Source organism: Perissodus microlepis, chromosome 14 (genome assembly GCF_051167445.1).
Source record: "Perissodus microlepis isolate ML-2025 ecotype Zambia chromosome 14, ASM5116744v1, whole genome shotgun sequence".
NCBI lineage: Eukaryota > Metazoa > Chordata > Actinopteri > Cichliformes > Cichlidae > Perissodus > Perissodus microlepis.
Genome location: NC_140474.1, coordinates 4,198,169 through 4,219,717, shown reverse-complemented (window position 1 = coordinate 4,219,717; position 21,549 = coordinate 4,198,169). Strand labels below are relative to the sequence as shown.

Here is a 21,549-nt window from a genome sequence, read left to right as displayed (position 1 = left end):
CGGGACACTTCTCACTTGTGACGGTGCGCTCTTTCACTTGGCTCACAGGGTAGGAGCCGCTTCAAATCTCCGCCCACCCACAGTACCTCAGAGGCCTGCAGAGCTCCCTGGAACTGCGCGCTTTCTTCTATTTCTTCTTTTGAACAACGAGGAGAGGGCCCAGCCAGACGGCAGACCCTGCCAAAAATAGGTGCAACTCCTTAGCCTCACTCTCCACGGAAGTCTTTAGTAAAAGGCGAAAGACTTGTACATTTTGAAGAGAAGCCAGAGTGTGTGTTTCTTTGGCCTCGCGGGAAGCCGCAGTGACTCCTCGTCCCGGCTTCCGGCGTCACGGTAGGCCCTGTTTGCTTGGCTGAAGGGGCAGATCTCAGGCCCCGCCTGCTCCGCTCCGCTCCAGAGTTCCACTTTGACAGGAGAGGGGTGACTGGAGAGGAGCACGTTCGCGGCTTCAGGCTGCTTTCTGGCTCTTGGCTTGGCAGACCTTACTTTGTTTGGCTTTCTTGCTTTTGCACAAAGTCAGCAAAGGGGGCACCGTTCCCGGAGGCGCTGCAATACCGGGTCGATGCGTGGAGCGAACGGAGCGAGCCCCTTATTCGGCTCCCTGTTCTAAAAATGCGTTTAATACGTTGCCCCCGAATCGGGGGCGTATCAGATATTAAACTGATAAGAACAGATTTTTTTTCCTTTTTTTATTTTCAAAAAACAGAATATCACGTACATGTACATTATAAAACATCCCAAAGAATAAACCCATTCTAAACAAAACGAGACATTTTCTCTCTCCATTGATCAAAATGTTCAGACGTCCTTTCTACGAGTACTGTGGCATCTTAATAGCAAAATAACAAGTCATAAAGAGGAAAACCACACGTTCAATTGCACAGTCATACCAAAGTTACATCACATCTTCTAAATTGGCATAAAAACCCCATTACCTTATTTTCCAATCCTTTTCTCAACTCAATACTAGTCTTACCATGTGTTGCTCTCAACGTAACGAACAAGGCAAAACAAAAAAAACTTTCCTTCTTAGGCCTCTAAATTAAGTGGCTTCTAAGGAATGTCTTTCCATCTATCTTTGATTGTATCCCACCCCCATTTCAATTTCTCCAGCAGCCGCACTTTTTCTATTTCCTTCTCTACCAATCTACATACACTCTTGGCTGTCCATTTGTATGACCCCAAAATATACCCTTGCCGGGCCTTCCACAAATATAGTTTTACCAAGGACACTAATAACAAAGACTTTCCCTTTCGGTTACTTCCCTTCTCCCATCCCGTAAGGAACATTACTTCATCATACGAAATCCCTTTTAAACAAACATACTGCTTCTGCATTTCACCCCACACTTCCCCCGCAAAGGGGCATCCCCACATTACATGCTCTATTGTTTCTTCTGTTTGACATGTGCTTCTCGGACAGTTCTTATTATCACATAATCTATGTGCATGCATTATTGATCTTACCGGTATTTTTTTATGCAGCAGCAGCCAGTTAAAATCCCTGCAGCCGTTGCTCAGTCCCTTCTCCTGAGCTCGTATCCATACCTCCTCCTGCACCCATATATTTTGGGTGTGTATTTTCTGCACCATGGCTCTATACAATTTTTTTTGATTCAACATGAGGTCTTTATCCTTATATTCCTGATGCTTCTCCCGCCATTTAATCATCCTTGAAAAATAGTCTGGTCTGCTTTCCGCCCTTGGCACCCTATTATCCCACTCGATCAATTGTCTCATGGGACCGGATAACCAAAAGCGGATCAAGACTTGGCATTTATGTACATTGGGCCTATTCAATAAGTTACATATATTGCTGTAATACATCACGTCCAATTTCAAGGGGATGTTAGGGACATCCCTCCCACCTTTTGGTATTGTCTGATACATAATTGTTCTTTTTACATATTCATACCCCCCCCAAATTAATTTGAAAATTCCCTGTGTTAATTTCTTCCTGTAAGTCTGTGGTATTGGGAAAACATATGCCAAATGCAATAGGGCAGGTAAAATGTCAGCTTTTACGGCCAGTACTTTGCCAGTTATAGTAAGCTTTCTTTTAGACCACATCCCCAATTTCTTTGAGATCTTCGCTATCTTCAAATCCCAGTTATAATTTGCATCCCCCCCTGGATTTCCAAAATCAATGCCCAGGACCCGCATGGGCCCTTCACACAAAGAAAGCCCGCAAAGCGTCTCTCTCCTACCTGCCCATCGTCCCAAAAATTTATATTTTGATTTCTCCTTATTGACCTTTGACCCCGCAGCGCTCTCAAAGGTCTGTATTGTTCGCATCATCTCCCTCACACTTCCATCATCTTCCAAGTAAAGAACTATGTCGTCAGCGTACTGGGAGATCTTCAACACCTCCCCCCCTGGCAAGGGCACTCCTCTAATTTTCTCGTTTCCTCTTATTGCACATGCTAAAGGTTCTACATATATAACATAGAGTAGGGCGGACAGGGGGCAGCCCTGCCGTAGCCCTCTCGTTTGTTGTACTTCCTCTGTTAAGTGTCCATTTATCTTTATCTTGCAGATTATGTCAGTATACATCATACTTATCCAATTCAAAAATTTTCCTCCTATATCAAAAGTTCTCATCACCCTCCATAAGAAATCATGATTGACCCTATCAAAAGCTTTTTCCTGATCAAGTGTTACGCATATTGTTGTCAAGTTCCTCTCTTCGATATATGTAAGCACATCTCTATGTAGTTGTAAGTTCCAACCAATCTGCCTGCCCTTTACCCCACATGTCTGGTCTGCATTAATAATAGCAGGCAAGACTCGGGCCAGGCGTCTTGCTAGAGTTCGACTCAAAATTTTGTAGTCCACACAGACCATTGAAAGAGGCCTATAATTTGAAAGCGCAGCAGGTGAACCTTTCTTATGTAGTAAACTTATCACACCCGTCCTCATACTCTTTGGCATTCCACCCGTTTCACACATTTCATCAAATACCTCCAACAAGTGGTCTCCGATGAGATCCCAAAAGGTGATGTAAAACTCCTTTGTGAGTCCATCTATCCCAGGTACCTTGTTATTCTTCATTGTCTTTATCGCCTCGTATAGTTCGTGGTTTGTTATGCTCCTTTCCAGAAGCTTCCTTGCGTCCTCTGGTAACCTCTCTTTCAGAAAACCCAAAACCATTTCTTGAGCCCCTCTATCTACTTCTTCCACACCAAACAATGAACTGTAGTACTCCTCTACCATCTTCAAAATATTGTCCCGTCCAGTAACCGATTTCCCTTCCCTTTCCAGTTCCATAATTGCCCCTTTTTCCTCTCTCTTTTTCATTTGAGCAAAAAAAAGGGGCCGAGCACTTCTCCTGTTGCATATACTCCTCCTGCATAAATTTAAACATTCTTGTTTTCGCCCTCTCCTGAAACAAGACCTCCTGTTCCTTTAATAATATATTCAGTTCCTCGCTCTCTTCCCAATTTTTTTCCTTATTCCTCTGAGCTTCTATCCCTGCAATCTTTTCCTGAAGCTTCTTAAAACCCTCTTTAGAAGCCTGCGCTCTCTGTGTACTATAAGCAATTGAAAAAAATTTTATTTTCTTTTTCGTTTCTTCCCACCACCTCCCTCTGTTTTCGTACAAACCTTTCAAATCCACCCAATTTCCGAAAATTCCTCTAAATCTTTCCCTATACTCATGTTCTGTCAGAATATCATTGTTCAATTTCCAATAAGCCTTACCAAAAGTTGCTTCTCCAAAACTTACCGTTGCCCAAATTGCTTTGTGATCTGTGAAGGGGGCAGAAATTGTCCCCCCTCCTGTTACCTTTTCCTTATCTCCTACCAATATATAATCCAATCTGCTCTTCATTCCCCGACTATTTTCCCATGTGTGACCAACCCGTTTGCCTAATATCTTTCCCATCGTATCCACCAGTCTATACTTAGTCATAAAATCTCTAAGCAAAGGCGATCCACCATCCTTATCAAGTGAGCAGTTTAAGTCTCCTCCCACAATGGTCACCTTACTTGTCATAAAGCAAATGTCCAGCCCAGCGAATAGTTCTCTGCGGGCCCGTGGTTCTGCATGTGCATAAATATTGACCGCGCGACAGTGAAGTCCAGCTTTCTTGATGTCCACCACCAATACTCTGCCTTGAATTACAGAAAAGGTGTCTATAATTTTGATACTTTTCCTCCCGCACAGGACTCCCACCCCTGATCCGTATACACTCCCCACGCTCCATACTGCTTCACCTCCTCCCCACTCCTCGGTGAAAAGGAGTACGTCGCCTTCATCTCTTAAGTGTGCTTCCTGAACCATGCATATATCGAAATCACACACTGTCAAAAATTCATATACCGCTCTCCTTTTCCAGAAATTCCTCAATCCTCTAACATTTATAGACATTATTTTAATTTCACCCATTCGGCTTATAAGAGGATCAAGGAAAGACCAGTTTCCAAAAACTTACTCGCTGACCCAAACAGTGGCATAAGTTCACAGGATATAGCACCCCGCGGGGCCAGAGGAGCTTGCGCCACAAAGTAAGAGTGAGCACAGCCCTTCTTTCCTTCTGCTTTGCCGTTCATGGTGTAGACTGCATCCCCAAGCTTTCTTGGGAAAATAATGATTGTATTGTAAATTTATCCAAAACACCTTCGGTCTCACTTCCATCTTCCGTTTCGTTTTCGCTCATCGTAGCGCTCAAAGGAGTGTGCATGCACTCAGTTTGGGTCCCTTTCGGTGCGTGCCCTTCCGCCTCGCTGGTCGAAGGCTCCGCACCTACCTCTTTCCCATCTCCCCCCTCCGGGGTAGTGGTCGAGTCCCATCTCCTCCTTCTTTTTGCAGTCTTCCTCCCTGTTCTCTTAACCACTTTCCACGGCTGCTCTGCGGACTCTATGTCCTCACCCTTTCCTTTCCCTCCATCCACGTTGCTCCCCTCAGCCTCCAGTAGGGGGCCCTTCGTCCTCTTCTCTACCTCCTCCTCTGTCTCATCAGTCTTATTCTCTTCACCTGTCCGTGATTCCAAATCCACCACAGGTGCTCTCGCAGCTTCATTCCTGCTATCCTTTTCTTGCCCCAGAAAACCCTTTACTACCGCCGCATAGGGTCTGGGCTTCATGCAATCTCGTGCCATGTGTTCTTCAGACCCGCATAAGTGGCACCTCTTTGGTTCTGTGCAATCTCTTGTACTGTGGCCCATGCCATTACAGCTTCGGCACCTCACCTGGTCGCAGTGCTCAACGTCATGTCCTTTGCCACCACATTTCCTACAACTCAAGGGTTGGCCCGCATAAATAAGGAATCCTCTATCGGCACCGATAGAGAAAACCGCAGGCGGGTGTCGGAAACCGTCCTCGCTGTTTAAGTCTTCTTGTAATTTTATCCGGAATTGTCTCTTGCCTGTCCATATACTTAATCCATCTTTTATCATTCTTACCCCTGGAAACACTTTGACGTGCCTTTCCAGGAAGCACCTTATCGTCTCTTCCGATACCCACGGATTGTACATGTGTACAGTTAAGATTCTGTAATCACTTCTGTACAGTGGGGTCACCGCGTATCTTTTTAGGTCTTCGCTTACCGCTGTGTTGGCTTTCCGTCTCGCGTCCTCCGCTCTCTCTGTGGTAGTTAGTGTCACGTCATAATATTTCTTAGCTGTGCTCTGTTGTAGGCAATAGATCTCTTCTGGCTGTATGTTGAGAGCATCAAAGAGGATTCTTCTCCCAAAAGTTATCCGATCCTGGAAAGCAGCGTCTTTGTCGATCAGATCAAAACGTAATGTATTCTTCATTCCACTCTTTCTGTCCGTCTCTTCTCCATAACTGGCCGACGCAGTCGCCATATTGCTTCTCGATAAGAACAGATACTACACTTGATCTTAGCCAAAAGGCCGAGAAGCGATACTACACTTGATCTTAGCCAAAGGGCCGAGAAGCGATGGCCTCCTGCAGGTTCCTGGCTGAGCCGCCTTCTCGGGACACTTCTCGCTTGTGACGGTGCGCTCTTTCACTTGTCTCACAGGGAGGGAACCGCTTCAAATCTCCGCCCACCCACAGTACCTCAGAGGGCTGCGGAGCTCCCTGGAACTGCGCGCTTTCTTCTATTTCTTCTTTTGAACAACGAGGAGAGGGCCCAGCCAGACGGCAGACCCTGCCAAAAATAGGTGCAACTCCTTAGCCTGACTCTCCACGGAAGTCTTTAGTAAAAGGCGAAAGACTTGTACGTTTTGAAGAGAAGCCAGAGTGTGTGTTTCTTTGGCCTCGCAGGAAGCCGCAGTGACTCCTCGTCCCGGCTTCCGGCGTCACGGTAGGCCCTGTTTGCTTGGCTGAAGGGGCAGATCTCAGGCCCCGCCTGCTCCGCTCCGCTCCAGAGTTCCACTTTGACAGGAGAGGGGTGACTGGAGAGGAGCACGTTCGCGGCTTCAGGCTGCTTTCTGGCTCTTGGCTTGGCAGACCTTACTTTGTTTGGCTTTCTTGCTTTTGCACAAAGTCAGCAAAGGGGGCACCGTTCCCGGAGGCGCTGCAATACCGGGTCGATGCGTGGAGCGAACGGAGCGAGCCCCTTATTCGGCTCCCTGTTCTAAAAATGCGTTTAATACGTTGCCCCCGAATCGGGGGCGTATCAGATATTAAACTGATAAGAACAGATACTACACTTGATCTTAGCCAAAAGGCCGAGAAGCGATGGCCTCCAGCAGGTTCCTGGCTGAGCCGCCTTCTCGGGACACTTCTCGCTTGTGACGGTGCGCTCTTTCACTTGGCTCACAGGGAGGGAACCGCTTCAAATCTCCGCCCACCCACAGTACCTCAGAGGCCTGCGGAGCTCCCTGGAACTGCGCGCTTTCTTCTATTTCTTCTTTTGAACAACGAGGAGAGGGCCCAGCCAGACGGCAGACCCTGCCAAAAATAGGTGCAACTCCTTAGCCTCACTCTCCACGGAAGTCTTTAGTAAAAGGCGAAAGACTTGTACGTTTTGAAGAGAAGCCAGAGTGTGTGTTTCTTTGGCCTCGCAGGAAGCCGCAGTGACTCCTCGTCCCGGCTTCCGGCGTCACGGTAGGCCCTGTTTGCTTGGCTGAAGGGGCAGATCTCAGGCCCCGCCTGCTCCGCTCCGCTCCAGAGTTCCACTTTGACAGGAGAGGGGTGACTGGAGAGGAGCACGTTCGCGGCTTCAGGCTGCTTTCTGGCTCTTGGCTTGGCAGACCTTGCTTTGTTTGGCTTTCTTGCTTTTGCACAAAGTCAGCAAAGGGGGCACCGTTCCCGGAGGCGCTGCAATACCGGGTCGATGCGTGGAGCGAGCGGAGCGAGCCCCTTATTCGGCTCCCTGTTCTAAAAATGCGTTTAATACGTTGCCCCCGAATCGGGGGCGTATCAGATATTAAACTGATAAGAACAGATACTACACTTGATCTTAGCCAAAAGGCCGAGAAGCGATGGCCTCCTGCAGGTTCCTGGCTGAGCCGCCTTCTCGGGACACTTCTCGCTTGTGACGGTGCGCTCTTTCACTTGGCTCACAGGGAGGGAACCGCTTCAAATCTCCGCCCACCCACAGTACCTCAGAGGCCTGCGGAGCTCCCTGGAACTGCGCGCTTTCGTCTATTTCTTCTTTTGAACAACGAGGAGAGGGCCCAGCCAGACGGCAGACCCTGCCAAAAATAGGTGCAACTCCTTAGCCTCACTCTCCACGGAAGTCTTTAGTAAAAGGCGAAAGACTTGTACGTTTTGAAGAGAAGCCAGAGTGTGTGTTTCTTTGGCCTCGCAGGAAGCCGCAGTGACTCCTCGTCCCGGCTTCCGGCGTCACGGTAGGCCCTGTTTGCTTGGCTGAAGGGGCAGATCTCAGGCCCCGCCTGCTCCGCTCCGCTCCAGCGTTCCACTTTGACAGGAGAGGGGTGACTGGAGAGGAGCACGTTCGCGGCTTCAGGCTGCTTTCTGGCTCTTGGCTTGGCAGACCTTACTTTGTTTGGCTTTCTTGCTTTTGCACAAAGTCAGCAAAGGGGGCACCGTTCCCGGAGGCGCTGCAATACCGGGTCGATGCGTGGAGCGAACGGAGCGAGCCCCTTATTCGGCTCCCTGTTCTAAAAATGCGTTTAATACGTTGCCCCCGAATCGGGGGCGTATCAGATATTAAACTGATAAGAACAGATACTACACTTGATCTTAGCCAAAAGGCCGAGAAGCGATGGCCTCCTGCAGGTTCCTGGCTGAGCCGCCTTCTCGGGACACTTCTCGCTTGTGACGGTGCGCTCTTTCACTTGGCTCACAGGGAGGGAACCGCTTCAAATCTCCGCCCACCCACAGTACCTCAGAGGCCTGCGGAGCTCCCTGGAACTGCGCGCTTTCGTCTATTTCTTCTTTTGAACAACGAGGAGAGGGCCCAGCCAGACGGCAGACCCTGCCAAAAATAGGTGCAACTCCTTAGCCTCACTCTCCACGGAAGTCTTTAGTAAAAGGCGAAAGACTTGTACGTTTTGAAGAGAAGCCAGAGTGTGTGTTTCTTTGGCCTCGCAGGAAGCCGCAGTGACTCCTCGTCCCGGCTTCCGGCGTCACGGTAGGCCCTGTTTGCTTGGCTGAAGGGGCAGATCTCAGGCCCCGCCTGCTCCGCTCCGCTCCAGAGTTCCACTTTGACAGGAGAGGGGTGACTGGAGAGGAGCACGTTCGCGGCTTCAGGCTGCTTTCTGGCTCTTGGCTTGGCAGACCTTACTTTGTTTGGCTTTCTTGCTTTTGCACAAAGTCAGCAAAGGGGGCACCGTTCCCGGAGGCGCTGCAATACCGGGTCGATGCGTGGAGCGAACGGAGCGAGCCCCTTATTCGGCTCCCTGTTCTAAAAATGCGTTTAATACGTTGCCCCCGAATCGGGGGCGTATCAGATATTAAACTGATAAGAACAGATACTACACTTGATCTTAGCCAAAAGGCCGAGAAGCGATGGCCTCCTGCAGGTTCCTGGGTGAGCCGCCTTCTCGGGACACTTCTCGCTTGTGACGGTGCGCTCTTTCACTTGGCTCACAGGGAGGGAACCGCTTCAAATCTCCGCCCACCCACAGTACCTCAGAGGCCTGCGGAGCTCCCTGGAACTGCGCGCTTTCTTCTATTTCTTCTTTTGAACAACGAGGAGAGGGCCCAGCCAGACGGCAGACCCTGCCAAAAATAGGTGCAACTCCTTAGCCTGACTCTCCACGGAAGTCTTTAGTAAAAGGCGAAAGACTTGTACGTTTTGAAGAGAAGCCAGAGTGTGTGTTTCTTTGGCCTCGCAGGAAGCCGCAGTGACTCCTCGTCCCGGCTTCCGGCGTCACGGTAGGCCCTGTTTGCTTGGCTGAAGGGGCAGATCTCAGGCCCCGCCTGCTCCGCTCCACTCCACTCCAGAGTTCCACTTTGACAGGAGAGGGGTGACTGGAGAGGAGCACGTTCGCGGCTTCAGGCTGCTTTCTGGCTGCTTTCTGGCTCTTGGCTTGGCAGACCTTACTTTGTTTGGCTTTCTTGCTTTTGCACAAAGTCAGCAAAGGGGGCACCGTTCCCGGAGGCGCTGCAATACCGGGTCGATGCGTGGAGCGAACGGAGCGAGCCCCTTATTCGGCTCCCTGTTCTAAAAATGCGTTTAATACGTTGCCCCCGAATCGGGGGCGTATCAGATATTAAACTGATAAGAACAGATTTTTTTTTTTTTTTTCCTTTTTTTATTTTCAAAAAACAGAATATCACGTACATGTACATTGTAAAACATCCCAAAGAATAAACCCATTCTAAACAAAACGAGACATTTTCTCTCTCCATTGATCAAAATGTTCAGACGTCTTTTCTACGAGTACTGTGGCATCTTAATAGCAAAATAACAAGTCATAAAGAGGAAAACCACACGTTCAATTGCACAGTCATACCAAAGTTACATCACATCTTCTAAATTGGCATAAAAACTCCGTTACCTTATTTTCCAATCCTTTTCTCAACTCAATACTAGTCTTACCATGTGTTGCTCTCAACGTAACGAACAAGGCAAAACAAAAAAAACTTTCCTTCTTAGGCCTCTAAATTAAGTGGCTTCTAAGGAATGTCTTTCCATCTATCTTTGATTGTATCCCACCCCCATTTCAATTTCTCCAGCAGCCGCACTTTTTCTATTTCCTTCTCTACCAATCTACATACACTCTTGGCTGTCCATTTGTATGACCCCAAAATATACCCTTGCCGGGCCTTCCACAAATATAGTTTTACCAAGGACACTAATAACAAAGACTTTCCCTTTCGGTTACTTCCCTTCTCCCATCCCGTAAGGAACATTACTTCATCATACGAAATCCCTTTTAAACAAACATACTGCTTCTGCATTTCACCCCACACTTCCCCCGCAAAGGGGCATCCCCACATTACATGCTCTATTGTTTCTTCTGTTTGACATGTGCTTCTCGGACAGTTCTTATTATCACATAATCTATGTGCATGCATTATTGATCTTACCGGTATTTTTTTATGCAGCAGCAGCCAGTTAAAATCCCTGCAGCCGTTGCTCAGTCCCTTCTCCTGAGCTCGTATCCATACCTCCTCCTGCACCCATGTATTTTGGGTGTGTATTTTCTGCACCATGGCTCTATACAATTTTTTATGATTCAACATGAGGTCTTTATCCTTATATTCCTGATGCTTCTCCCGCCATTTAATCATCCTTGAAAAATAGTCTGGTCTGCTTTCCGCCCTTGGCACCCTGTTATCCCACTCGATCAATTATCTCATGGGACCGGATAACCAAAAGCGGATCAAGACTTGGCATTTATGTACATTGGACCTATTCAGTAAGTTACATATATTGCTGTAATACATCACGTCCAATTTCAAGGGGATGTATGGGACATCCCTCCCACCTTTTGGTATTGTCTGATACATAATTGTTCTTTTTACATATTCATACCCCCCCCCCCCCCAAATTAATTTGGAAATTCCCTGTGTTAATTTCTTCCTGTAAGTCTGTGGTATTGGGAAAACATATGCCAAATGCAATAGGGCAGGTAAAATGTCAGCTTTTACGGCCAGTACTTTGCCAGTTATAGTAAGCTTTCTTTTAGACCACATCCCCAATTTCTTTGAGATCTTCGCTATCTTCAAATCCCAGTTATAATTTGCATCCCCCCCTGGATTTCCAAAATCAATGCCCAGGACCCTCATGGGCCCTTCACACAAAGAAAGCCCGCAAAGCGTCTCTCTCCTACCTGCCCATCGTCCCAAAAATTTATATTTTGATTTCTCCTTATTGACCTTTGACCCCGCAGCGCTCTCAAAGGTCTGTATTGTTCGCATCATCTCCCTCACACTTCCATCATCTTCCAAGTAAAGAACTATGTCGTCAGCGTACTGGGAGATCTTCAACACCTCCCCCCCTGGCAAGGGCACTCCTCTAATTTTCTCGTTTCCTCTTATTGCACATGCTAAAGGTTCTACATATATAACATAGAGTAGGGCGGACAGGGGGCAACCCTGCCGTAGCCCTCTCGTTTGTTGTACTTCCTCTGTTAAGTGTCCATTTATCTTTATCTTGCAGATTATGTCAGTATACATCATACTTATCCAATTCAAAATTTTTTCTCCTATATCAAAAGTTCTCATCACCCTCCATAAGAAATCATGATTGACCCTATCAAAAGCTTTTTCCTGATCAAGTGTTACGCATATTGTTGTCAAGTTCCTCTCTTCGATATATGTAAGCACATCTCTATGTAGTTGTAAGTTCCAACCAATCTGCCTGCCCTTTACCCCACATGTCTGGTCTGCATTAATAATAGCAGGCAAGACTCGGGCCAGGCGTCTTGCTAGAGTTCGACTCAAAATTTTGTAGTCCACACAGACCATTGAAAGAGGCCTATAATTTGAAAGCGCAGCAGGTGAGCCTTTCTTATGTAGTAAACTTATCACACCCGTCCTCATACTCTTTGGCATTCTACCCGTTTCACACATTTCATCAAATACCTCCAACAAGTGGTCTCCGATGAGATCCCAAAAGGTGATGTAAAACTCCTTTGTGAGTCCATCTATCCCAGGTACCTTGTTATTCTTCATTGTCTTTATCGCCTCGTATAGTTCGTGGTTTGTTATGCTCCTTTCCAGAAGCTTCCTTGCGTCCTCTGGTAACCTCTCTTTCAGAAAACCTAAAACCATTTCTTGAGCCCCTCTATCTACTTCTTCCACACCAAACAATGAACTGTAGTACTCCTCTACCATCTTCAAAATATTATCCCGTCCAGTAACCGATTTCCCTTCCCTTTTCAGTTCCATAATTGCCCCTTTTTCCTCTCTCTTTTTCATTTGAGCAAAAAAATAGGCCGAGCACTTCTCCTGTTGCATATACTCCTCCTGCATAAATTTAAACATTCTTGTTTTCGCCCTCTCCTGAAACAAAGCCTCCTGTTCCTTTAATAATATATTCAGTTCCTCGCTCTCTTCCCAATTTTTTTCCTTATTCCTCTGAGCTTCTATCCCTGCAATCTTTTCCTGAAGATTGTTAAAACCCTCTTTAGAAGCCTGCGCTCTCTGTGTACTATAAGCAATTGAAAAAATTTTTATTTTCTTTTTTGTTTCTTCCCACCACCTCCCTCTGTTTTCGTACAAACCTTTCAGATCCACCCAATTTCCAAAAGTTCCTCTAAATCTTTCCCTATACTCATGTTCTGTCAGAATATCATTGTTCAATTTCCAATAAGCCTTACCAAAAGTCGCTTCTCCAAAACTTACCGTTGCCCAAATTGCTTTGTGATCTGTGAAGGGGGCAGGAATTGTCCCCCCTCCTGTTACCTTTTCCTTATCTCCTACCAATATATAATCCAATCTGCTCTTCATTCCCCGACTATTTTCCCATGTGTGATCAACCCGTTTGCCTAATATCTTTCCCATCGTATCCACCAGTCTATACTTAGTCATAAAATCTCTAAGCAAAGGCGATCCACCATCCTTATCTAGCGAGCAGTTTAAGTCTCCTCCCACAATGGTCACCTTACTTGTCATAAAGCAAATGTCCAGCCCAGCGAATAGTTCTCTGCGGACCCGTGGTTCTGCATGTGCATAAATATTGACCGCGCGACATTGAAGTCCAGCTTTCTTGATGTCCACCACCAATACTCTGCCTTGAATTACAGAAAAGGTGTCTATAATTTTGATACTTTTCCTCCCGCACAGGACTCCCACCCCTGATCCGTATACACTCCCCACGCTCCATACTGCTTCACCTCCTCTCCACTCCTCAGTGAAAAGGAGTACGTCGCCTTCATCTCTTAAGTGTGCTTCCTGAACCATGCATATATCGAAATCACACACTGTCAAAAATTCATATACCGCTCTCCTTTTCCAGAAATTCCTCAATCCTCTAACATTTATAGACATTATTTTAATTTCACCCATTCGGCTTATAAGAGGATCAAGGAAAGACCAGTTTCCAAAAACTTACTCGCTGACCCAAACAGTAGCATAAGTTCACAGGATATAGCACCCCGCGGGGCCAGAGGAGCTTGCGCCACAAAGTAAGAGTGAGCACAGCCCTTCTTTCCCTCTGCTTTGCCGTTCATGGTGTAGACTGCATCCCCAAGCTTTCTTGGGAAAATAATGATCGTATTGCAAATTTATCCAAAACACCTTCGGTCTCACTTCCATCTTCCGTTTCGTTCTCGCTCATCGTGGTGCTCAAAGGAGCGTGCATGCACTCAGTTTGGGTCCCTTTCGGCGCGTAACTAATAAGAACCGATACTACACTTGATCTTAGCCAAAAGGCCGAGAAGCGATGGCCTCCTGCAGGTTCCTGGCTGAGCCGCCTTCTCGGGACACTTCTCGCTTCTCACGGTGCGCTCTTTCACTTGGCTCACAGGGAGGGAGCCGCTTCAAATCTCCACCCACCCACAGTACCTCAGAGGCCTGCGGAGCTCCCTGGAACTGCGCGCTTTCTTCTATTTCTTCTTTTGAACAACGAGGAGAGGGCCCAGCCAGACGGCAGACCCTGCCAAAAATAGGTGCAACTCCTTAGCCTCACTCTCCACGGAAGTCTTTAGTAAAAGGCGAAAGACTTGTACGTTTTGAAGAGAAGCCAGAGTGTGGTCTGCCAAGGTCTGCCAAGGAAGCCGCAGTGACTCCTCGTCCCGGCTTCCGGCATCACGGTAGGCCCTGTTTGCTTGGCTGAAGGGGCAGATCTCAGGCCCCACCTGCTCTGCTCCAGAGTTCCACTTTGACAGGAGAGGGGTGACTGGAGAGGAGCACGTTCGCGGCTTCAGGTTACTTTCTCGCTCTTGGCTTGGCAGACCTTACTTTGTTTGGCTTTCTTGCTTTTGCACAATGTCAGCAAAGGGGGCACCGTTCCCGGAGGCGCTGCAACACCAGGTCGATGAGTGGAGCGAACGGAGCGAGCCCCTTATTCGGCTCCCTGTTCTAAAAATGCGTTTAATACGTTGCCCCTGAATCGGGGGCGTATCAGATATTAAACTGATAAGAACAGATACGACACTTGATCTTAGCCAAAAGGCTGAGAAGCGATGGCCTCCTGCAGGTTCCTGGTTGAGCCGCCTTCTCGGGACACTTCTCGCTTGTGACGGTGCGCTCTTTCACTTGGCTCACAGGGAGGGAGCCGCTTCAAATCTCCGTATCAGATATTAAACTGATGAGAGGTGCAAGTCCTAGTGCAGTCAACTTTCCATTAACATACTTCCATACAAAGCTCTTTGGAAAAGTCAGCCTTTTCTGCAATGACGGCCTGTGACTTGCATCAATTATCATCTGGACAACTGTCAGGTCTGCAAATGGTTGTGTATGCTGAACTAGAATGGAAGATGCCATATCTATACTCTTCGAATATCAGTATAGTTAAACAGGAAATGAAGTATAGGAGATAGTGGATTTTTGATCCTTGTAATCTGTAAGACACATTCAATTTCAAACAGAAAAAGGCTTAACATGACATTTTTGAGTTTGTAAGTGAAAATTTACTTCAAAAAGAAAATATGCACTGGAATACAGCAAAACAGGTTCACTTTAATGACAGATACATATTGTAGTTCTTTTTAGGAAAAAAAAAAAATTCCATCACTCACTCACACTGACACACAGATTTTGATTTTCCTGATTAATCTAGGGAATATTGGATTGTTGTCGTTCTTGACGTCTGGAACGAATCCTCTCCAAGAGCATATTTAGGTTCCATGGATTCCCTGAAGCATTAAACAGTAACACATTAGTTGCATTTTTTCAGAAAAGACAGTAAAAAAGTGTGCATGTCGCATGATGCCTTACCAGGAATCTTATCACGAGGCTGTGGTACCATCATGTCATTAGCAGGCTCTTCTTCCCAGTGTACACCAAGATCTGACCTCCATTGTTTCCAGTTCATTTCTTCCACCCTGAAGCAGAAAAAAAAGAAAGACCTTTTCATTGTCAGTTTATCACTGTAATAACCACAAAACCATCTTCCTCTATATATAAAAGCTTAAATTACTCTTGTACACCAGAGAGGATTTTCTCTTACTAGCCATAGTGATATTAAAGACTAGAAAATGCCGACACCAGTCCAGCAGTCAGACCTCAAGACTTCAACAGGTAACAAAAGTAGTAATGAGCAGTCAGGCTTGAAACTTACAGAGGTACCTACATGTAGGTATGTAGGACTGTAGCCTAAGGTTTATATTGTTAACTGGTAATTTGACTGTGTGTTTCATGTCATTTTTACAGAGAAACACAAAACTAACATGGCAAGTAGTGTAACTACTTATTTTCTCATGGGAGCAATTGCATATGCATTACTTTTAAGAAAGGCGTTTGGTGTAATATGTGTAAAACATTAATTTTTTGTGTGCGAGTCTGAGAGGGGAAATACCTACAAGATCCACAAACATTTGATCACCCAGCATGTAATTAATTTGCATGAGTGTAATCTCTTTGATATGTTGCTTGACAATGGTGGTGGCTCTGACAGTGGAACCAATCTGAGCCAATGAGAATCAATAAGTGATACAAGTACTGGAATCAGAATTGCTAAATTCTTATAAATTCCCACTCATAGTTGACGTCGCTCCTTTTTAGTTACTAAATTGTCATCCAAGGCAAACATACAGTTCTCTCTCTCAGACATCTCCATGTTTGTTTTGTTCTATTCTGCACTAGGAAATGTAAACGCATCCATTGCTAAATCGCATAAAGATTCATACCAAGATTATTGGATCTGTCCTAGTTTCCAAATGTATTTTATGCAGACAAGTGGACACAGTCAAGTTGTTTTGTTTGTTTGTTTGTTTGATGTTTTTTGAATGAATTAAAATTATTAATTGTTTTACCTGAAAAATCTTCTATGCTTGTCTATGCTGTTTCTGGAACACACCATCCTAGACATTCTGCATTGCAGCTTGCTCCTCAGCCACCTTGGTAGAGTCCTCTCCATATCCAAAATTGTGAAGGCCCTCTAAAAATGTGAAACAATATGTTCGCTTACACAGAACTTCAGGAAACCCTTTTTTAAAAAAAAGCTTTTAAATAAGAATTCTGCATTCTCTGAAATAAGAATTAATTTTTTGAGATGTATGAGGTCATGTTTACAGAGTTTAACAGATTCCCACCTGCAAGTTCCAGATGTTTTCACTTTGTGTGGAGATTCTTTCGACAGTGTTGCCCATTAGGGCTATCAGCATGTTCAGGAGCAGGATGTATGTAAGAATTATGTAACAGATGAGCAGGATGTAGAAAACTTCTTTGTATTGAACTTGGTCTGTGAACTGCAGATCTCCCATTCCAATAGTGAACTTGAACAGTTCCAGTGTTGTAAAACGAATGTCATTGTAACTTGGCTTCACACATTTATATGGTTCAAAAAAAGCTTCTCATTTGTGCTGCCGTGTCATTTGTCATTTTTGTGTGAGCCGGAGGGGAGTCGTGTATGAGAGCAACAATGGCTATGAAAAAAGAAGAAAATGTATGTCAGAACATTAAACTAATTAAAAAACCTCTTCTGCATATAACTTTCATTTTCACATCTTTGTTACCCAAGCATCAAACAGGCTGCCTAGACTTATTTTGTTTTGGCTATAAAATTGAAAAATAATTCTCACTTTCAGAAACCAGTTGAATTTTCTCTCTACCCCAGAGTGGTCGACGAATTACATTAAGGTGACATGATAGCATCTAGTTTGAGCTGTCTGCGTTCAGACAGCAGTACCTTGTGAATGCTTTGCGCTACCATGATATACCAAATATCCCCCTAAAGAAACCGCTTGAATTTTTAAACACAAATGGAGTTGAAGTCATTTAAAAAGCATTTGTAAGATGGGCCTGCCATCAGGCTGATATTAAAAAAATAAAATAAAATAAAGAGACTTAAAAAAAAGGTTAAAGTCTTACCAGCAGAAAATCCAAAAAGCAAGACGCTATAGACGCATAAAAAAATGTAACATGTCACCCAGGATCATCTAAAGAGAAACAAATACTGTAAACTGAGCCACTCATGTCTGACCAGGCAGCCTGTTTTAGTAACAAAACTCTTACTCTTTGCATCATGACACTGTACATCCCCAATTGCTTGGAACCTCTTAGGTAGTAAAGAAGGTTCACCCAGGCGAGAGCCAATGAGAGCACAAGGAGGCCAACATATTCCTTCAGCCCACACCCATACAGAACCACACAGATTAGAAGAAGTGCTGCCTGCAGGAAACTGGAAACATAGGAGATTTGCAACAGCATTGATAGTAAAGGTCTGGCCATTAAAAAATAAATAAATAAAAATAATCTCATTGCAGTGCTTACAACAGAATATCAGTGAATCCATCAACAAATAAAGCATTGAAGGTAGGGGGATTCCTCCAGAAAAGAGTTATCTGAAAATATAAACGCCAGATAAACAAATGATATGAATTCATTTTCAGTGAATGACTGTATCGGTTTCAGCATTCTTACCGTCTTATAGAGAAACCTCAGTGCTCCAAGGATGATGATGAGCTCACCAACACATCGGAGGTGGTCGAGTGGAATATTTTCAATGGGAAACGGTGGCTGCAGATCAAAGGGTTATGAGTCACAGCTTAGGCTGATGAAGAGTTTAAAAACAAGAGAACATTTTTGATTTTTCCTCTAGGTTTTCTGTCTTACCTGTCCCTCCTTCCTGTAGAACGTCACAGTAGTGAAGATGGTCAGGTACATCACATAAAGCAAGAAATTCATCAGGAATAATTTGGAAGCGAACCTTTCCCACTTAGTCTGAAGCAAACTGCGAAGAGGTTCGATCTGGAGCAACTCAGAGCGATTCTAAACTTTACAAATCAGTTTTATTATTTAAAACATTCTCACTCAGCTCACTCACTCAATTTTTATTTGACAAAGACAACTTTCTATCCAACTTTATGCTTCAACAGACTGAGGTCCCAACATAATAAAAATGTCTTGTTCTAATCATAAAAACATACTGTGTACCATCCAGATACTCAGATTATTGTATCGTATTTAATCTTTGGTGAATGAATCTTGTGATCTAAGTGATTAGGATGACATGATGTAGAATGTGACGACAGCACATCCAGATTCAAAATTCAATCTTCAGAGGCAAATTTCTCACTGTAACTGCTGTTGTGTAGTCCTATACATTCAATTCAGTTTTATTTATTTATTTATTTATTCAGTCACCTCAAAGTGACTAATATATGTGCATTATAAATTGAAAAGAAAAGCTGAAATTTCTCACCGGAATTTCACTTCCAAAGACTATTATCTCCAACACAGAATCTTTTTCATCTGTGTCAATGGAGGTCATGTCATAAAGCGAGGAGTGAACAGGTCCGTAGATCCATTCTGTAAACTTCCTGGACAGTGGCCTTGTTTCCTCATCCATGAATTCCCGGTGTAGCATGTGTCTAAACAGCTGGCCAATGAGAGAGCAGAAAGGAGAGGATTTTCTCTTTCTGCATGCAGTTGCCAAGCTGAACAAGAGATGCATGCAGCATTGTTGCGTATACATCTATGGTCACAGTATCTATAGCAGTCATTGTTTGAACAGGTTTAATCTTAATGTTACAAGAGCACACGCTCACGAGGAGGTAGACTGCTGATTATGAAAAAAACTGTTCCGTCAAGGCAAAACAGACATTTAGTAGAAAACAGACCTACCTCTATCTTACCGAGCTTTGCTGCCAGTTTTAGAGGAGTCATGCCATCATTATTTTCAATCTCTTCAAACTGGACTTTTTTGTCAAGCTTGTTCTGTTGAACAAGTATTTCATCATACACCTTTGCAATCACATCTGTGTTTTCTTTCGTGTTGTCTGCTATGACCACCAAGGTGTGCAAAACAGTGTTTCCTTGTGAGTCTCTGTCAGTCACGTCAGCTCTTCTGTAAGGGTTTTCCATGAGAAAGGACACAATATCAGGCTGGTTGGTGCAGGCAGCCAATGACAGAGGGAGCTCCCCTAATGGAAACACAAACAGATGAGCTTAGAGATAACACTTAGCCATAAACAACTGAGACAGAAAGTGTAGCTTGTTAACACCAATATGACATTACCCACCAAAATAAAAGCCCATTTCAGCATGACGCTGGAAAAACTTTCCATTGGCTTTGGCTTGCACATCAGCTCCTTTCTGGACTAGCAGCTTCACATGCTCAAAGCTCTGTCTCTCAATGGCAACATGCAAGGCTGTCTGACCTGTTACACGTAGGATTTTTTTTATAAGAAACAAGCTGAGGTTAGTCATCACAATTTTGTATGATCCATAATTTATCATGAAAGGCTTGCCAGTACAACACAGAAACATCTATAGGTCTATTTTAAGATTGGCAGTTTTCCTTCACCCTACCTTTGTAGTAAGGATCTGTATACGATGCGTTGATCAAATTTTCTAAATCTCCAGTTTTCTCTGCTATGTCAAGGATAACTTCAATTGTGTTGTTTTTTCCACCCTTCAGGTTCAGCAAAGCCTTCAGTAGTGCCGTTTTCCCATTAGTTTCATCTGAGAGCGAAAATGATCACACACACACATCACACACAACCAAATCACCTCATTATATGTTCTCAGTTTGTTTTGCTTTTTACTTCAGCAACTAACAGGGTCTTTCACTGCACACCAGGTATTTCTGAGGACTCCCTGCAGACAAGTATGTTCACAGAGAACATTAGGACATAGTCATAAATAAGACAACAGCTTCCATGCTACTTGCCTGTGAATTCTGGGCTTATAAGTCTTTTATCATGACATCGCAGGTAGTCAAGCAGGCCGTGAAGTTCTGTCACGTCTCCCTGGGAGGTTGCTTTAAATACTTTGTCCCTTTTGAATGTTTCACTGTAAGCGTGGTCAACACTGACACTAAACTGCCTGGAGAGCAGAAAAAAAATAAAGTCCCAAAATACATTCTGTAGTATCAAATACAGTCATTTTTAAAAATCTCTGCATCATAGAAAATGTAATATTCTAATAACTTTGCTAACATACCACTTTAATGTGACCTGAAACACATTCAGAATAGACCAGGTTGTGGACAAATAAAGGCAAACTCGCACCTGTTTACTCAATATTTGCATTCATGTCACCTGATACTTATCTGTCGTTAAGGTTTTAAAAAATATATATTTATATCAAGAGAACTACACTAGTTTGTGTCTTTGTATTTCAGCGCACCAGTCTGTGTCAGGACATAGTGTGTAACATTTGAGAAAGAAGCAAAACAACAGCTCTTCCCCAGTAGAATCAGTTACCTGTTTATTGAGACGTTGGTATCCATAGGCACAGGAGTCATCTCTGAGCTGTCTTTTTTGAGGAGCCAATCCAGACTACTGCCCTCTGCTTCTTGTCCTTCATTTGGATCCATGTCTTCTGGTGTCTCTCCATTTTTCATCTCTATTTGTTGTTAATAACCAGACTTTTGTTGTCTGTAAAAAGATACTGTTTGATGCTACAAGCAGCTCATCAAGGACAATAAACTACAGCCACACAGGTGTAGAATTGCAACATTATGGGCGGGTCTTGTGTGGTGTTGGTGTTTGTTGCCTCAGTCATGCTCCAATCTCTGTCCTCTCCCCAGAAAAGGCGGAGCATGGTCCTCTGAGAGGGTGGAGGGTGACCAAGGTAACAAGCCTTTTTCATGGAGAGGGTGGAGGATGTTGTTCAGTGAGCAGCAGTGTTAATAATTCTACTAATTAGTTGTTGTTTTTTTTAATGGAATAGCCCAGAGGCAATTTACAATGTACTTACTTATTGTCCAAAAAAACTAGGCCAATGTAAAAGTTAATGTTTAAAATGTGATTTCAAGGTAAGTTTGAGAGCAGAGAAACACAGGAAAAATAATTTCATTATATTTATTACCGAATTTGTAAAAAGCTATATTAAGAAACACAAAGAGTAAATACATGAATGATTTTATGAGAGTCAGCTGTGTTGACAGTATCTCCTTCTTATTCAATTCAATTCAGTTCAATTCCGTTTCATTTATACAGCATCAAATCACAACAAAGCCGCCTCAAAGCACTTTTAATACATACAGAGAAAAACCTAATAATCATATGACCCTCTATGAGCAAGCACTTTGGCAACAGTGGGATGGAAAAACTCCCTTTAAACAGGAAGAAATGTCTGGCAGGACCAGGCTCAGGTAGGAGAAACCAT

General features: G+C 44.4%; 14 non-coding genes and 3 pseudogenes across 14 annotated transcripts; all 17 read right to left on the bottom strand.

The window, feature by feature from the left end:
- Positions 1-160: 160 nt before the first annotated feature.
- LOC146372927 (U5 spliceosomal RNA) lies at positions 161-273 on the bottom strand. Its single transcript, XR_014802399.1, has one exon. It is a non-coding gene; the product is annotated as a U5 spliceosomal RNA (small nuclear RNA).
- A 248-nt stretch (positions 274-521) lies between these two features.
- On the bottom strand, positions 522-711 carry LOC146372926 (U2 spliceosomal RNA). Its single transcript, XR_014802594.1, has one exon. It is a non-coding gene; the product is annotated as a U2 spliceosomal RNA (small nuclear RNA).
- A 5,052-nt stretch (positions 712-5,763) lies between these two features.
- On the bottom strand, positions 5,764-5,867 carry LOC146372925 (U2 spliceosomal RNA; annotated as a pseudogene).
- Positions 5,868-6,098: 231 nt separating this feature from the next.
- LOC146372924 (U5 spliceosomal RNA) lies at positions 6,099-6,211 on the bottom strand. Its single transcript, XR_014802392.1, has one exon. It is a non-coding gene; the product is annotated as a U5 spliceosomal RNA (small nuclear RNA).
- Positions 6,212-6,459: 248 nt separating this feature from the next.
- LOC146372923 (U2 spliceosomal RNA) lies at positions 6,460-6,650 on the bottom strand. Its single transcript, XR_014802461.1, has one exon. It is a non-coding gene; the product is annotated as a U2 spliceosomal RNA (small nuclear RNA).
- A 194-nt stretch (positions 6,651-6,844) lies between these two features.
- LOC146372922 (U5 spliceosomal RNA) lies at positions 6,845-6,957 on the bottom strand. The gene has a single exon (XR_014802592.1). It is a non-coding gene; the product is annotated as a U5 spliceosomal RNA (small nuclear RNA).
- A 248-nt stretch (positions 6,958-7,205) lies between these two features.
- Positions 7,206-7,396, bottom strand: LOC146372921 (U2 spliceosomal RNA). Its single transcript, XR_014802523.1, has one exon. It is a non-coding gene; the product is annotated as a U2 spliceosomal RNA (small nuclear RNA).
- A 194-nt stretch (positions 7,397-7,590) lies between these two features.
- On the bottom strand, positions 7,591-7,703 carry LOC146372920 (U5 spliceosomal RNA). The gene has a single exon (XR_014802583.1). It is a non-coding gene; the product is annotated as a U5 spliceosomal RNA (small nuclear RNA).
- A 248-nt stretch (positions 7,704-7,951) lies between these two features.
- Positions 7,952-8,142, bottom strand: LOC146372919 (U2 spliceosomal RNA). The gene has a single exon (XR_014802459.1). It is a non-coding gene; the product is annotated as a U2 spliceosomal RNA (small nuclear RNA).
- Positions 8,143-8,336: 194 nt separating this feature from the next.
- On the bottom strand, positions 8,337-8,449 carry LOC146372918 (U5 spliceosomal RNA). The gene has a single exon (XR_014802572.1). It is a non-coding gene; the product is annotated as a U5 spliceosomal RNA (small nuclear RNA).
- A 248-nt stretch (positions 8,450-8,697) lies between these two features.
- On the bottom strand, positions 8,698-8,888 carry LOC146372917 (U2 spliceosomal RNA). The gene has a single exon (XR_014802458.1). It is a non-coding gene; the product is annotated as a U2 spliceosomal RNA (small nuclear RNA).
- Positions 8,889-9,082: 194 nt separating this feature from the next.
- LOC146372916 (U5 spliceosomal RNA) lies at positions 9,083-9,195 on the bottom strand. Its single transcript, XR_014802391.1, has one exon. It is a non-coding gene; the product is annotated as a U5 spliceosomal RNA (small nuclear RNA).
- A 264-nt stretch (positions 9,196-9,459) lies between these two features.
- On the bottom strand, positions 9,460-9,655 carry LOC146372915 (U2 spliceosomal RNA). The gene has a single exon (XR_014802595.1). It is a non-coding gene; the product is annotated as a U2 spliceosomal RNA (small nuclear RNA).
- Positions 9,656-13,622: 3,967 nt separating this feature from the next.
- Positions 13,623-13,716, bottom strand: LOC146372914 (U2 spliceosomal RNA; annotated as a pseudogene).
- A 194-nt stretch (positions 13,717-13,910) lies between these two features.
- LOC146372913 (U5 spliceosomal RNA) lies at positions 13,911-14,023 on the bottom strand. The gene has a single exon (XR_014802561.1). It is a non-coding gene; the product is annotated as a U5 spliceosomal RNA (small nuclear RNA).
- A 244-nt stretch (positions 14,024-14,267) lies between these two features.
- LOC146372912 (U2 spliceosomal RNA) lies at positions 14,268-14,458 on the bottom strand. Its single transcript, XR_014802588.1, has one exon. It is a non-coding gene; the product is annotated as a U2 spliceosomal RNA (small nuclear RNA).
- A 533-nt stretch (positions 14,459-14,991) lies between these two features.
- LOC146372911 (transient receptor potential cation channel subfamily V member 1-like) lies at positions 14,992-20,782 on the bottom strand (annotated as a pseudogene).
- Positions 20,783-21,549: the final 767 nt, after the last annotated feature.